Source organism: Mustela erminea, chromosome 11 (assembly GCF_009829155.1).
Source record: "Mustela erminea isolate mMusErm1 chromosome 11, mMusErm1.Pri, whole genome shotgun sequence".
Lineage (NCBI taxonomy): Eukaryota > Metazoa > Chordata > Mammalia > Carnivora > Mustelidae > Mustela > Mustela erminea.
Window position 1 is genome coordinate 45,084,601 of NC_045624.1, and position 18,157 is coordinate 45,102,757.

The following is an 18,157-nucleotide window of genomic DNA, read 5'->3' on the forward strand; positions in this document are numbered from 1 at the left end:
AAACCGAGAAGTCTGGGGCAAGAGAGCTATAACCTGGGCACGAGAGAAAAGTGCCTACATGAAATAGAAAAAACAGAAGATGATGGAAGACAAATCAACATTAATATATAAAAAAGAACATTTGGCTTCTCCAGACAGCACATAAAAAAATCCTAAACTCTTCATGTTATTATTCTTATAAAATCTTTGCATAAATAATTGATAGTATGAAAATCATGACTTGAACAGTGAACAGTGTACATTATCCCTTTAAAACAGAGTTTATTTTACTTTCATAGGACTAAGTAAGATAATGCATAAAAGGGACTGTTGGTTAAAAATTCTGTTTGTTTACTTACTGTTTCTATGAAGATTTACTACTTAGCAACTCCATGTGCTACAGGCACTGCTGCTGTGTAAGTAAACAGAATTACTACTTGCTCTTAAAAAGCCTCCTAGCTAGTGAGTTCCCCATAGTACAAGCCATCGGAAAAAGATAACACTGAAGTCAAAGACAGAGGAGAAAATATTCTGAAAAGGATCATGTGGCAGAAGGACCACAACAGAGCCGAAGTGAGAAAGCTTGCGAGTCAGCCAAGCAAGAATTAATGCAGTTCAGTGCAATGATTAAGAAGATGATTTTGTTACCTGGTAGGCCTTCTGGAAAGATGACTTAATCCGTGTGTCTCACTTCCATTCTCTGCAAAATAGGAGTAATAATGCTTGTTCATAGAGTTGTTGCAAGAAATGAGTTAGGATATTTCTCGAGAAACAAGAAAGATCTCAAATACACAACCTAACCTTATACCAAAAGGAGCTGGAGAAAGAACAGGAAATAAGACTAAACCCAGTAGGAGAAAAGAAATAATAAAGGTAAGAGCAGAAATCAATGAAATAGAAACCAAAAGAACAGTAGAATGGATCAACAAAACTAGGAACTGGTTCTTTGAAAAAATTAATAAGATTGATAAACCCCTGGCCAGACTTATCAACAGAAAAGAGAAAGGACCCAAATAAATACAACCATAAATGAAAGAGGAGAGATCAAAACCAACACCAAAGAAATACGAACAATTATAAGAACATATTATGAGCAACTATATGCCAACAAGTTAGGCAATCTGGAAAAAATGGATGCATTCCTAGAGATGCATGAACTATTAAAACCAAAATAGGAGGAAACAGAAAACCTAAACAGACCCATCACCATCAAGGAAATTGAAACAGTAATCAAAAATCTCCCAACAAACAAGAGATCAGAGCTGGACGGCTTCCCAGGAGAATTCTACCAAACATTTAAACAAGAATTAATATATATCTTCTGAAGCTATTTCAAAAAATAAAAATGGAAGGAAAAGTTCCTAACTCTTTTTATGAGGCCAGAATTACCTTGATCCCAAAACCAGATAAAGACACCACCAATAAGAATTACAGACCATGGTGATATCCTGATGAACATGAATATAAAAATTATCACCAAAATACTAGCCAACAGGATTCAACAGTACATTAAAACGATTATTCACCACAACCAAGTGGGATTTGATCCTGGGCCCCAAGGATGGTTCAACATTGGCAAATCAGTCAATGTGACACACTACATAAATAAAAGAAAGGATAAGAACCATATGATCTCCTCAATAGAGACAGAAAAAGCATTCTACAAAGTGCAGCATTCTTTCTTGATTAAAACTCTTCACAGTGTAGGGATAGAGGGAACATACCTCAATCTCATAAAAGCCATCTATGAAAAGCCCACAGTGAATATCATTTTCAATGGGGAAAAACTGAGAACGTTTTCCCTAAGGTCAAGAACACAGCAGGGATGTCCACTATCACCACTGCTGTTCAATAGAGTACTAAAAGTCCTAGCCTCAGCAATCAGATAACAAAAGGAAATAAAAGGCATCTGAATTGGCAAAGAATAACTCTTTGCAGATGACATGATATTCTATGTGGAAAACCCAAAAGACTCCACTCCAAAATTACTAGAACTCATACAGGAATTTAGCAATGAGCTAGAAGACAAAGAAATTATGGAGCCAATCCCATTTACAATTATACCCCAAACTGTAAGATACCTAGGAATAAACCTAACCCAAGAGGCAAAGGATCTGTACTCAGAAAACTATAGAACTCTCATGAAGGAAATAGAAGAAGACAAAAAATTGGAAAAACATTCATGGCCATGGATTAGAAGAACAAATATTGTTAAAATATCTATGCTACCTAGAGCAATCTACACATTCAATGAAATCCCTATCAAAATACCATCAACTTTTTTCACAGAGCTGGAATAAATAATCCTAAAATTTGTACAGAACCTGAAAAGGTCCCAAATAGCCAAAGTAATGTTGAAAAAGAAAAAGAAAACCAAAACTGGTGGCATCACACTTCCGGACTTCAAGCTCTATTACAAAGCTGTAATCATCAAGATAATATGGTACTGGCACAAAAACATAGATCAATGGAACAGAATAGAGATCCCAGAAACGGACCCTCAACCCTATGGTCAACTAATCTTTGACAAAGCAGGAAAGGATATACAATGGGAAAAGGACAGTCTCTTCAACAAGTGGTTTGAGAAAATTGGACAGCCACATGTGGAAAAATGAAACGGGACCATTTCCTTATACCACACACAAAAATAGATTTAAAATGGATGAAAGACCTAAATGTGAGATAGGAATCCATCAAAATCCTGGAGAACACAGGCAGCAACCTCTTTGACCTTGGCCACAGCAATTTCTTACTAGGCACGTCTCCAAAGGCAAGGGAAACTAAGGCAAAAATGAACTGTTAGAACTTCATTAAGATAAAAAGCTTTTACACAGCAAAGGAAACCACTGACAAAAACAAAAGACAACTGACAGAATGAGAGAAGATATTTGCAAATGACATATCAAATAAAGGGCTAGTATTTAAAATATATAAAGAACTTATCAAATTCAACACCCAAAGAATAATCCAATCAAGAATTGGACAGAAGACATGAATAGACATTTCTCTAAAGAAGACATCCAAATGGCCAACGGATACATGAAAAAATGCTCAACATCACTCAGCATCAGGGAAATACAAATCAAAACCACAACGAGATACCATCACACACCAGTCAGAATGGCTAAAATTAACAAGTCAGGAAATGACAGATGTTGGCGAGGATGTGGAAAAAGGGGAGCCCTCCTTCACTGCTGGTGAGAATGCAAGCTGGTGCAGCCACTCTGGAAAACGGTATGGAGGTTCCTCAAAAAGTTGAAACTAGGGCTACCCTATGACCCAGCAAGTGCACTACTGGGTATTTACCCCAAAGATATAAATGTAGTGATCTGAAGGGACACTGCACCACAACATTTATAGAAACAATGTCTATAACAGTCAAACTATGGAAAGAGCCAAGTTATCCACTGACACATGAATGGATAAAGAAGATATGGTATATATATATATATATATATATATATATATATATGCACATGCACACACACGTGCACACACACACACACACACACACACACACAGGAATATTATGCAGCTATCAAAAATGAAATCTTGCCATTTGTAATGATATGGATGGAACCAGAGGGCATTATGCTAAGCAAAATAATTCAAGCAGAGAAATACAATTATCATATGATCTCTCTGATAAGTGGAATTTGAGAAACAAGGCAGAAGATCATAGAGGAAGGGAGGGAAAATAAAACAAGATGAAACCAGAGAGGGAGACAAACCATAAGAGACTCTTAATCATAGGAAACAAACTGAGTATTGCTGGAAGGGAGAGAGGTAAAGGGATGGGGTAACTGGGTAATGAACATTGGGGAAGAAATGTGTTGTCATTAGAATTGGGTAATATGTAAGACCAATGAATCACAAACATCTGTACCTCTGAAACCAATAATACCTTATATGTTAATAAAGGAAAAAAAAGAAAAGAAATGAATGAGGAGATTATATATATATAATATATATATATATACTATATATATATATGAACATCATAAGTACCCAACAAACTGTGTTTTTAAATGAAAGAAACTTTCATGTTCTATCATTTATTTCTGTCTTATTTGCATTTTTTAATAACTATGTTATGGTAAGTCAGAAAAGAAGGAGGGGAAAGAGAAAATGCCAAAATACATGTAGGCAAATTAATCCTCAATAAAGCTGATTTAAAAAAAATAAGGAACTATGTACGTAAACTGCTGATCTCAAAAACAAAGACAGAATTAGAATTACCCAAGCCATATTCTTTCTCCTCGAGGTCACACTATGGATTCAAGCTCCTACCTAATCAGGACCGTTACTCGAAGTGGAGCACAGTGGGTGCTGGAATGCTGGCCTGATTGCCTGCCACACCAAGAGCTTAGCAACGTCACACACCAAGAAGGGAAATCCCAAACCTACTTCCAAAGGGGCAAAACATGAATTCTCTGGGAAGTCAAGCTGCATGGAGACCTTTCACATAGGAATCACCCTGGATAAGAAATGTTCTCTTTTCTGATACCCACAGAACTAGGCATTAGGGGAGGGATATCTGAGCCTCATAAAGAGGAATGAGCTTCAGAAAACAGCCCTTCATCTCAACCAGTACAGATTGGCCCATGTGAGTCATTCAGACTTTTAGACATTTTTTCTAGACCACGCATTGAGTTTTCCAAATATTCTGGGTTCTGTAGTGGAAAGATCAGGGCTTGGGTTGGGACAGATCTTACTATCCTCTTTCTATCACTTAGTAAGATGTGGTCAACTGTATGTTCCTTAACTTATCTGCTTCTATGTGTTCCACTGTAAAAACAGGGAGAATACTACTTCCCTTGCCAACATCTTGTAAAAAAATAAATGATCTTTCAGTCTGTGAAATCTCCTAATCTAATGTCACTTATGTAGTAAATGTTTAATAAATGGTGGCTATTACTAATTTCTGGATTATTATTATTTGATAAGTCAAGTAAATTGAAAATTTGCCCCATCTTTACTTAAGTTTATGTGGACTAAGAGGAGAATGGTATTATGAAAAAAATATTAAATGTGATTATTTCATAGCCCCAGAATAATAACCAGTGACTATTAAGAACTGCTGGCCCAACTTGTTTAGACCTCTTTATATGGATCTTATTCATATTTATTTTGCCACAAGGGCCAATTATTAAATAAGTAGTAGCTCCCAAGAAGTTTTTATGCATTTTATATTCTCAAAAGTTTGACAAATATAAATAAATAATGCACATACATGTATAGACAGACATAGAGCAAGTGTAAAATCTTGACAACTGGTAAAATCTTGACAACTGATGAACTGTGTATGGATATTTGCACTGATATTCTTTCAATTTTTCTAGACACTAAAAATTTTTTTAAATAAAAAGTTGGGGAAACCTTTACAGAAACATTAAATTAAACTAAATTGAAAAACGTATAATTCATATTGAAAGGACATACCAAATGTTGGAAAAATTTGCCTGGAATGGCCAAACAAAGACATATTCTACTAGTTCTATCAAACTTAAAAAAAAAAAAAAAGAAAAGAAAACATGTTTTAGATACTCAAATAAAAGGACTAAGTCCCTGATAGGGGAAAGAAAATCAAATTATCATGTATTTTTTGTCAGTAATATGACACACCAGAAAATAATACAGTAAAATTTACATATTCAAGAAAATAAAATATAAGCCAAAGATTTTATATCTGGCCAAACTGAACTCAAGAACAGAGGACACAGTGCCCTGCCCTGGCTAGCTCAGTTGGTAGAGCATGCAACCCTTGATCTTGGTGTTGTAAGTTCAAGCCCTGTATAGAGCTTACCCTTAAAAAAATAAAAAAGAATACAGGACATAGAAATTTTAACTTTTTATTTTGAAGTCATTTTATAATCACAGAACAGAAAAAAAAATACTAAAAGAGTTCCTGTTTGTTGTTCACCCTGGTTGCTCTAAGAGAATATGATTGTGTACTTATAAGAAGAAGAAGAGACATCAGAGATGCACATGGACAGAGAAAAGGCCATGTGAGGACATAGCACAAGGCAGTCATCTTCAAGCCTATGAGAGAGGTCTCTGGAGAAACCAATCCTGCCAGTACCTTAGACTTAAACTTCCAGCCTCCAGATCTCTGAGAAAATAAGGTCCTGTTGTTTGAGCCACCATCTGTCTGGTGTTCGGAGCAGACACACAAGGAGTAATATGGTCTGGCCTCCATTTTTCAGATAACAAGTCATTTATTTTACTATATGTCTGCCAGAATCTTCACCTCTCACATGCTAGGCTCTTAGGTTCCTTGGAAGGGTCCACACATGAACTGATTCTTTGTTGTCTTCTTGCAAGCTGGTATTTAAATACTGCATACATTCCTTCATGTTTCTGGCATGCAAAGCCATCATCTCCAACTTCTAGTACTGCTATATTTTTTCTCTATTTTATATTCAAATAGCCATTTCATTGAGAATCTTCAAATATGGTATTATAGACACATACTAATTCTTACTCCAGCTCTCCAGGAAATCTGATGAACGGTCTTCCTAAGTGAATATTGGTTAGAATAACAGATTTGTTAAAGATTTCTTGATGTAGCAAGGTTATGCATTTAATAGTCTTTCTAGTTTATGAAAATCTTCTAACCTACCTGGTAATGAAGCAGCAGACAAACAACATCTGGGCAGATATTTATCTTGTTAAGTTAAACATGCACCTGGCCCCTTAATTATCAACTATAATTGACAACTTCATCATTGCAGAGCACTTTTCTGTCCATGCCACAGTGGTGCAAGTAATTAGGTAATAATTAATGATTCTTTAAGTGCATTATTTCCTAAGAGTTCAATTTGCACTGTATGTATATTTAAAGAGCAACAACTCTGTTTATTTTGTCCATATAGACAAATGTTAGAATAAATGAAAATTGCCATGCTTATCATGGGTAAGTCAAAGTATCATCTATAATCATTCTTAACCTTTTTTCTACTCCATAGAGTGCTTATTTTATTTTCACTCAGCCTTACCAAATAACCATAAAGTTTTAGAGCTAATTATAGAATCCAAATGAATACACATTCACAGATACTCAACCCCATGTTACACATAATAAGGAAACATGTAAATATATAAATGACCAACACTGGGGAAAGGATTAGTAAATTATGGTACATGAACTAACAAAACATCATGCTAAATTTGAAGATAATTTTCAACATTATAAAAATATGAAAATTTATATTTAAAAATAACATAAAATTCTGGTTATAATTATATAAAATATGTATATTAGTAGAAAAATAATGGAAGGTAATAGGTAGTATAATAGGTAGTATAATAATGTCCACAAATGAAGATTATTAAAGAGTATAGTAAAGATGAATGTTTCCATCTAAAAAACATTTTATTTCCATTATTGAATAGGTTACACATGCCCACAGTACAATATTCAAAAGATAAAGAGTGATATGCATTGAAAATTTAATGTCCATCTGAGACCTGTCTCCTAGTGGCCTCATCCCACTCCCTAGGAGTAACTTTTTCTAGAAAGTAGCAAATTTTACAAATTCTTTTATATTATTCTAAAGACAATTTAATTACTTACAAAAAATGCATAAACATTTTTTCCCACACAGATAGTAGCAGTAATAGCACATACATTGGTCCACATCTTGGTTTTCTCACTTAATACTTCTTGGAATAGTTCCATATCATTACATAGAAAGCTACCTAATTATTTTTAATGGTTATATTTCATTATATGAATTTATCATAATTTATTTAACCATCTTGCATTCATGTACATTCAGGTTCATGCTAATCTTTTACTGAAATAATGTTCCAGACAATAGCCAGAGTGATACAACTAAAATGAAAATGAGATCAGACTTGTAATGTGAAGACAGCATTATAAAGTTAGAATTTTTCCTTCATTTCCCTGAAAGTCTTTGTAAAGTAAAAGGAAGAATGAGAAACATAAACACAGAAGCCATAAACATTTTCTTTTAGTGAAGAAAAAGAAATATCCCATACATGTTTACCCAGTTCACAGAAAAGAAGTAAAAGTTAAATGAGCTTATATACCAAACCCTGCATCATAAGAAAAATTTCACCTCACTTCACACAGAACACTTACCATTCTTCTACCTCTTATAAAAGCTCCTCTGGGAAAACTGTGCATACTATAAATATAAGTAATCAGAAATGAATCCTTCTGGTAATGACAGAGTAGCTGGTTTCAGAACAACTATCTCACTAAAATCACTTAGAAATGCTCAGGAATATGTTTTTAAATATATATTTGAAGACATTGGAGAACTACAAAGCCAGTGAGAACTTGAAGAAACAAGATTCTGGAGAGAAGGAACTTACAAAGGGGTGAGCTGGCATTAATTTCAAACTACTTTTCTGATCAAGGAATTTGATGATTCACCAGTGGTTATGAAGATACACAGAAGCTGAGCAAGGATTTCCTGCATTCTTACAAGTCTTAAGGGAAATAAGTGGAGGAGGAGCCCTAGTAAACTCCCCAGGATTTCCTTTGAGAGACCTAAATGACCTACATGGCAGGAATGGGCATGAACCAGAAATAAAACATCCCTTACAAAGACCAAAGCCTGACTTCAAATTAACTCAATATCTGATTGGATTAAAATGATTGTATCTTACTCTAATTTCCTTCCAGAGGTGAAAATAAACCCTCTCTAGGCCTAGATAACACCATCCAGAGCATCTCCAAAGTGTTGTGTTCAATAAAGGAATTTAAATTATTATAAAAAATTATTGTTACATCAGGAAATAAAACCAGATGATTTCTTTCATGAGAAAGAGAGAAAGTAAAACAAGGTGGCTGGGTGGCTCAGTTGTTAAGCGTCTGCCTTTGGCCTAGGTCATGATCCCAGGGTCCTGGCATCAAGTCCCTCATCAGGCTCCCCCCTCAGTGGGGAGTCTGCTTCTCTCTTTGCCCCTCCCCACTACTTGTGTGCTCACTTGCTCTCTCTATCACAAAAATAAATAAAATCATCTTTAAAAATTAAAAAAAAGAGGGGCACCTGGGTGGCACAGTGGGCTAAGCCTCTGCCTTCTGCTCAGATCATGATCTCAGGGTCCTGGGATCAAGCCCCGCATTGGGATCTCTGCTTGGCAGGGAGCCTGCTTCCCCCGTCTCTCTCTGCCTGCCTCTCTGCCTACCTGTGATCTCTCTCTCTCTCTGTGCCAAATAAATAAATAAATAAAATTAAAAGAAAAAAAGAAATAATCAAGAAAAGAAAGAAAGAAGCAGATAATAACCCCTGAGCCACAGGTGATAAAATATTGGTTTATCAGATATGGTCTTTAAAATAAGTGATTACTGTTGTTCAAGAAATTAGATGACAAAATGGTAGATTTCATTAGAGAATATAAATTGCACAATAGAAAAATTGAATTAAAAATGCAAAACTGAAATTAAAAATCTCAACTGATGTGTCTAACAGCAATGTACATATATAGATAGAGCTCTAGGTCTATATCTAAAATAGATGGAGAGGGCGCCTGGGTGGCTCAGTGGATTAAGCCTCTGCCTTCGACTCAGGTCATGATCTCAGAGTCCTGGGATCGAGTCCCACATCAGGCTCTCTGCTCGGCGGAGAGCCTGCTTCCTCCTCTCTCTCTTGCCTGCCTCTCTGACTACTTGTGATGTCTCTGTCAAGTAAATAAATAAAATCTTTAAAAAAAATAAAATAGATGGAGACAGAGATGGGGGAGGGAGAGAAAAATTAGTTAGCTGGCAGTAGATAAGAAAGAAATATCAGGGGCGCCTGGGTGGCTCAGTGGGTTAAGCCACTGCCTTCGGCTCAGGTCATGATCTCAGGGTCCTGGGATCGAGTCCCGCATCGGGCTCTCTGCTCAGTAGGGAGCCTGCTTCCCTCTCTCTCTCTCTGCCTGCCTCTCTGACTACTTGTGATTTCTCTCTGTCAAATAAATAAATAAAATCTTTAAAAAAAATAAAATAAAATAAAATAAAATAAAAAGAAAGAAATATCAAAAGTGAAGCCTGAAAAAGAAGGATGGAGTAAGAGACATGTAAGCCATGGCAAAAATATATGTAGTCCGGGAGGGAATGTAGAGAACAAAAGGCACTACTGAAGCAATATGTAAAGTAATACCAGATAAAAATTATCTTCAATTGATGAAAGACATCAAGTCACAGGTTTGAGAAATATTATGAACCTCAACCAGAAAATTCCCCAACCAGGAAAATACAAAAAAACAAAACAAACAAAAAATGCCACCCCTAGATTTATCACAGTAAAACTGCTGAAAACAAACAAAAAAATGTGTTGAAAGTAACTAGAGGAAAAAGAAGACATTTTCTTCAAAGAAACAAAATAAGAATGACAGCCTACTTCTCAATTTCTATAATGGAATACAGAAGACAATGGAATGACATCTTCAAGTACCGAAAGAAAACAATTGCTGAACTTAAATTCTTCCCCAGAAAAAAACATCCTTAAAAAAAATAAGACAGTTCAGACCATGGAAAACAGAAAATTCATCAGCAGATCTACAGTAAACAGAATGCCAAAAACATAAGGAAAATAATTCCAGATTAATCCTGGTAAGACAGAAAAAGATAAAGAGCAAAAATAAGAAAGGTCCATATGACCATGAATCTAAATAAATATTGATATTGATTGTATAAAAATAATATTTGTGGGCGCCTGGGTGGCTCAGTGGGTTAAGCCGCTGCCTTCAGCTCAGGTCATGATCTCAGAGTCCTGGGATTGAGTCCTGCATCGGGCTCTCTGCTCAGCGGAGAGCCTGCTTCCCTCTCTCTCTCTCTGCCTGCCTCTCCATCTACTTGTGATTTCTCTCTGTCAAATAAATAAATTAAATCTTTAAGAAATAAATAAATAAATAAATAAATAATATTTGTTTATAGAAATTAATAGGTATGTAAAATTAAAATATGTAATTCTAAGGGGTTTTTGCATTAACAGAAGTGTGGTAAAAGTACTATTTTACGTTGCATTTTATTAAGTCAGGATTTGCAGACAACATGATTGTGTGCAGAAATGTTTTTAAAATACAGATAATGTATAATGCTTAATAAATAAGTTTAACAAGGTTATTTTATGGAAAAAATTAACTATTTCTTTAGACATGCAATGAAGGATGGAAAATAAATTTTTTAAATAAAATAACATTTTCAAAAAAATCAAAAAGTTAATCACCAGAATAGCTTTCTAAGATGTTATTTTGGGTGCCTGGGTGGCTCAGTGGGTTAAGCCTCTCCCTTCAGCTCAGGTCACGATCCCAGGGTCCTGGGATCAAGGCCCACATCTGGCTCTCTGCTCAGCGGGGAGCCTGCTTCCCCCTCCCTCTCTGCCTGCCTCTCTGCCTACTTGTGATCTCTCTCTCTGTGTCAAATAAATAAATAAAATCTTTAAAAAAAAAAAAAGGTGTTATTTCTTCAGAGAAAACTATAACACATTACTGAAAAATATTTTTTAAAAAAACAAAGGGATGAACATTACCACATTCATTGACTGGATGACTTGATACTGTTGAAGATGTCAGTTACCTCCTACATGGATTTTTAGATGCAAAGGAATTTCAGTCAAAAAAATCCTAGCCCCAGTTTTTGACAAGCTGATTCTAGAATTTATAAAGAAAAGTAAAAGCGGGGAAAGAAGCCAAGACAACCCTGGAAAAATAAAAAGATTTACCAAAAGATGCCAACAGATGTCAAGAATGCCCTTCAACGGACGAATAGATAAGGAAAATGTGGTCCATATACACTATGGAGTATTATGCTTCCATCAGAAAGGATGAATACCCAGCTTTTGTAGCAACATGGACGTGACTCGAAGAGAATATGCTGAGTGAAATAAGTCAAGCAGAGAGAGTCAATTATCATATGGTTTCACTTATTTGTGGAGCATAACAAAAAGCACGGAGGACATGGGGAGTTAGAGAGAAGGGAGTTGGGGTAAATTGGAAGGGGAGGTGAATCAAGAAAGACTATGGACTCTGAAAAACAATCTGAGAGGTTTGAAGTGGAGGGGGGGGTGGGAGGTCGGGGTACCAGGTGGTGGGTATTATAGATGGCACGGATTGCATGGAGCACTGGGTGTGGTGAAAAAATAATGAATACTGTTATGCTGAAAATAAATAATTTTTAAAAATACAGAAAAATATATATATAATAAAATCAGTATAAAATAAAATCACCATAATGTGATAACAGCACAAAGAGAGACAAACGGATCAGTGGAATAAAACACAAAGTCCAGACATGGACTGATTTTTTTTTAAGAGTTTTTTTTTAAGATTTTTATTTATTTATTGGACAGAGAGATCACAAGTAGGCAGAGAAGCAGGCAGAGAGAGAGGAGGAAGCAGGCTCCCCACCGAGCAGAGAGCCCGATGCGGGGCTCAATCCCAGGACCATGAGACCATGACCCGAGCCGAAGGCAGAGGCCCAACCCACTGAGACACCCAGGCGCCCCTGAACACCGGATTTTTGATGGTTGGTGACTCTACTGAGCTGAAAAATGTACCCCCAAAGATATCAAATCTTAGTCTCTAGAACCTGTGAATGTTACTTTACATGGTAAAACCTTCGGAGATTTGATTAAGAACACTGAAATGAGGAAATGATCCTGGGTCATCTGATGGGCCCTAAAAGCCATCACAGTGTCTTTATATGAGACAGGCAAAAGGAGACCACACACACACACACACACACACACACACACACAGGAAGTCATGTGAAGATGGAGGCAAAACTGCAGTGATAAGTCCACGAACAGGAATGCTGGGGCAAGGAATGCTTCTCCCTTGGAGTCTCTAGAGGGAGGGCCGCCCTGCCAACATATTGGTATATTATTTATTTTATGCTGAAAATAAATAATTTTTAAAAATACAGAAAAAAAAAGATATATAATAACATCAGTATAAAATAAAATGACCATAATGTGATAACAGCACAGAGACAAATGGATCAGTGGAATAAAACACAAAGTCCAGACATGGACTGATTTTTTTTTAAGAGTTTTTTTTTAAGATTTTTATTTATTTATTGGACAGAGAGATCACAACATACAGCCCAGCAGTAGTGATTTTGAATTTTTGGCCTCTAGAACTGTGAGAGAATAAATTTCTGTCTTGGTGCCTGAACTCACCAAGTTTGTGGGAATTTGTTACAGTAGCCATAGGAAATGAATACAGAAGTATCATGGAACACTGGGGAAAGGTTGGTCTTATCAATAAATGGTGCCAGGTCAACTGAATAGCCATAAGGAAAAAAATGAATGTAGCCCTTGACTTCACCTTTTACACAAATATAAACTTGAGACAAACCAAAAACTTAAATGTAAATGATTTTTAAAAGAACATCAAAAATATAACATAGGGAAACATTTTCATGAACTTGAGAAAGACTACAATTTCTTAACTAGAACCTCAACAGAACTAACTAAAGGAGAAAAGACTGGCAAGTTGGGCTACATTAACATTAAGGACTTCTATTCATGAAAAGATTATATCATGAGAATAAAATTAGAAATCAGATAGTAGAAGAAGATATTAGCAAATATCTATATAACTCTCAAGAGATTTGTATACAGAAAATATTTTCAAAACATTTCCAAATCAATACAAAAAAAGACTGTCAACTCAATAGAAAAACGGACAAGAGATTTTAGCAGGCACTTGACAAAAGAGAATATCCAAATGTCCTAGTAAACCTATAAGATGCTCAGTGTCATTATTTAATAGAGGAATAAATACTGAAACCATAATGTAATACACAGTTCCACATCCACAAGAATAACTAAAATTTGAGAGTTTGATAGTTCCCACTCTTGGTGAGGAAACAAAGCAGTTTTAAATTTCATATAATGCCAGGGGAAGCATAAAGTTATACAGTAAGCACCTTTGGAAAAGCTTTTGGTCCCATCTCCGAAAGCTTAACATAATACCTATCTTATGACCAACTGTCTGGTCCAGCCATGTAGACACATTAATCATCACACTTCCTTTTAAAAAAAAATCCTAACATTTTTGGAATAAATCTGTATTAGTTGTTGAATATTATTGGCATTAATCTGCTATTGAATTCTGTTTACACTTTTGTTTCCTAATAGTCAAAATAAAGATCGGTCTATAATTTTCACTTTTATCTTGATACTGAAACTTTTCACATCATAAAATAAATGTGGAGATTTTTCCTTGTTTCCTATAAGTTTAAACAACATTGGAATTTCAAGTTCTTCAAAGATAGAGTAAACTATTTCCATGAACCCATCTGGATCTGGAGCTTTTTGTGGGAACTGATAGTACCTCTTTGGGAAATTTCTCTATTTCTTCTCTTGTACTTGAGCTATGTATTCTCCTTCTAGGATTGGCTTTGTTACTAGGTATGTTTCTAGAATATCAATGAATTTCATATCACTGCTCAAATGTAGTTCCATAATATTAAGCAAAAATAGTATTCTTCTAATTTCCCCTGGTTTTGCGATTAGTACTACCTTATCTTTTCTAATATGTGATTTTATATCCTTTTTAAAAATTAGATTAACAGTTTATCTATGTCTCTAGTTTTCCAAATAACAAAATTTAGAATTTCCAAAGATTTTTGTTTTCCAATTTATTAATTTCTGCTTTTAATTCTTTTTTTCTGCTTTTCTTCGTTTTTACCATTTCCTAACCTGTGAAACAATGCTTAAGTCATTTGTTCTCATCATTTATTTTTGAAGACCATAAGTGTTGGGGGTATGTGAAATTTTTTCCCAATTCTTTTAAGATATTAATGGATTTAGTATTTAAAAATAAATACACATATGCAAAGTTGTCCAAGAAAGGACATGAAACCCGTGTGTTATTTTTCAAGACTACTGGAAATATACAAAAGGTGATGACTACTGACTTCTCATTTCTCTTTGGAAATATGGCAAAATCGTACAATGACAACATAGCTTCTGGTTAAGAACCTGAGCTGTGCCTTGCAGCTCTGGGTGAAAAATCTTGAACTTACTACCAACCTGTTATGTGACATTTGGAAGGTGGTTTATTCTCTCACGGCTTCTGTGTCCCCATCTGAAAAAAAGCAAGGATTTAAAAGCAAAATTTACAAGGTCCCTATTGTATAAGGGTGTTGGGAGGATAAAAGGTAAAAAATCTTTATGAAACTTAGAACAGTGCTTTAATATATAAATTCAATTCATCTGTTTGTTTAGTGACATAAATGAATATAATTACTTCCAGTTTTCTTCAGAAGTATCATGGCATTCCAACATTTATTCTACAGAGGTCTGGACAAGGATGCCTTGTTGACACCAGTGACTGAAACTGTGCCTTTTCATTCACTATATCCAAGGCTCCGGTGGCTCTCAGTGAATAAAGTGTGTGGCTCCAGTAGCTGTAGGGAGTCTCTGGTGGCTTGAGGACAGAGTCTACACTCCTGAGTGCAACTCTGCACACTCAGGTCACTAGCCGTTTCTCCCCACCATGCCTTCCCACCATAACAAGACTATCTAGTTCCTCAAAACACAAGACATGTTCCCTCATCCCTGTGCTGCTTCCTCTGGGTGTTCCTCAACCCAGCACTATTGACATTTGGGGCCTGAATAATTCTTCATTTTGGGGGTTATCCTGGGTGTTGTGGGATATTTAGCAGCCTTCCTGGACTCTACCCACTGGATCCCAGTACACCTACCCCTGGTTGTAACAACCAAAACTGTCCACAGACATTGCCAAAAGTTCCCTGCGGGGCAAAATCCAGGGGCGCCGGGTTAGGAACCACTGTTTATGGAGAATGTTTTTACCTGGCTAACTTCCAACTCACCGTCAAGATTTTTTTTTTCTTTTTTTTAAGATTTTACTTATTTATTTGACAGACAGAGATCACAAGCAGACAGAGAGGCGGGCAGAGGGAGAGGAGGAAGCAGGCTCCCCACGGAGCAGAGAGCCCGATGGGGGGCTCGATCCCAGCACCCTGGGACCATGACCTGAGCCGAAGGCTGAGCCATCCGGGTGCCCACCCTTAAGATTTCGGGTTAAACGTCGCTGCTGTGGCCCCAGAGTCAACACCACTGCTATGTTCCAACACACCGCCGTGTTCTGGGCACAGGGACGAGGACGTTAGGACGGCCCGGGTAGCCGTCAAGTGGGGCCGCATTAACCAGGGGCAGGTTGGATGGGACCGGGAAAGCTGGATAGGCCGCTGGACGGCTTTTCGGGGCAATGACTGGGTTTCACGGCTGTAATGAAGGGGGAGGGGGCTCCACAAAGAAAGAGTAGGCGGGGGTGCGACCGGAGGGAGAGAAGGAAGGAATGGGTTCAGACTTCGAAATGGTAGTAGGCTAAGGTGCCTGCGGAGCAGCCCCGCGGGACACTCGAGAGAGAAGAGGAAGCAGTGGCCGTACCTTCTTTCTCGCTCAGAGTTAAAGCTGTGCCTTCAGAGAGGCCGTCCAAAGATCTGGCGGTCCCCGCAAATGCCCTCTCCCTCCCTACTCAGCGCCATTCCACGCCAAACACGCACGCGCGCGCGCACACACGCACGCGCGCGCGCACTTGTTTCCTCTGCTTCGAGATCACGCGTGCACAAGCTGCTGCCGGGAGAAAGAATTTTCTCCGTGGGGTGGAGAATAGGTGAGAAGGTGGACAGAGAGGGAAGTGGGAGACTGAGAAGGACAGTGGCAGAGCGGAGAAGCCTTCCTCAGACCTTGCGTTCTCGGCGAGGACCTGCGGAGCTAGCGAAGGAAAGCACTGGAATCTAGGCAGCTGGCGCCATCTAGTGGCTGATTCTTATAACGCGTGGAGCTATGGTCTGCGGTGAGGACCAAAGCCAGCACAGAGGCAGACAGAGGGGAGTGAGGGAGTTCGGGAAGCAAGGGAAGGAGAGAGAGAATGATTGAAAAGGCATATGCAGGCTGCCCTTCTGGGACCCAGGAATCACAAATCCGGCTTGGAACAGGGCATCTGAACTACATTCAGGCTGCCCGTTGGCGGTCCTCCATCTGCAGCAGCCCCTCTCCCGGGAGGCTGGTTTCTCAGAACCACATCATTTCCCCTACAATCCTCTCCAGATCCCTGGCCCCTTTTCTTGGACTGACCAGAAGATCCCTCACGTCTGATTAATGTCGTCCCTTGCTGACGTTTTTCTCCTAATTATTAGCAGTCTTTATTGCTGGTGCTGGGATATAGTATTTCTTATTTGGAAATCCAACAAGCTTTTAATTAGAGAAGCAACAGGAAGAGATATTAAGCTGTATTAATGCATCTGAAAACCCAGCACAGTTAAAAGAAAGACAATCTCATAGATAACAGCACTATTGAAAATTACAGGAACAGCTTCCAGTAAATAACTAAATGGAAAATCCCAGAGAGGGTCAATTGTTGTTAGTTAATATTTGTAGCAAAGTACAGCACTTAATAATGCGGCTGTTTCTTATCCTTAGGGGAGGCAAATAACAAGAATTGGGATTTCCACATTAGATTGTAATTCTGGCTCATTTTTAAGGGCCCCAGATTTTGCAATAATGAATCCAATGAAAGTTGGTCTTAGAAATAATCCCTTTACCATCAACTCTCAGAGAAAGGGTCTCTAAAAATGTTTTTCTTTCCAAAAAAAAAAAAAAAAAATTCACAAAATGACCTTAGGCCAGGTCAGAAGACAGACCCTGAAATAGCTTGTAAACACAGCCACAATTACTCTCCTCCCTGCATTTACTCCTTGAATCCGGTCTGGGTTTGACTTGGGTTTTTTTTTTGTTTGTTTTTGTTTTTTGTTTTTTCCCTAATAAAGCGCAATGAAAAACACTTATCAGTTCTGACCCTGGATCCCAAGAGACCTTGCATACTTCAGCTCAATCTCTTGGAACACTGCCAGCTGCCAACAACCCTAAGCAAACAACCCCAGACCAGCCTTGTGGAACATGCAAGGATATATGGAGCAGAGACACCACTGTAGCAAGGCACTGCGAGATGAGGGAGAGCCCAACCGAGATGAGCAAAGCCAGCCACAGAGGTGTGAGAGGACCCAGCAGGAACTGCAAGAACCACCCAGCTGATCCCAGCTGGTCTTCCCAATCATGAGCTAAATAAAATCTAAGTTTTGGGTTGGTTTGTGATACAGTAATAGGTAACTGATATAAACATCGTGGTTAAAACATATAGAAAATATATTTCCTGACTGCATAGGAAATCACGATACCAAAAA

General features: G+C 37.5%; 1 long non-coding RNA gene across 2 annotated transcripts in view; it reads right to left on the bottom strand.

Moving 5' to 3' along the window:
* Positions 1-15,035, bottom strand: part of LOC116569444 — a 78,965-nt gene extending 63,930 nt beyond the window's left edge. For both annotated transcript variants that reach the window (XR_004277029.1, XR_004277028.1), the window contains exon 1: positions 14,979-15,035. This is a non-coding gene — a long non-coding RNA (uncharacterized LOC116569444). The remainder of the gene's footprint in view (positions 1-14,978) is intronic.
* Positions 15,036-18,157: the final 3,122 nt, after the last annotated feature.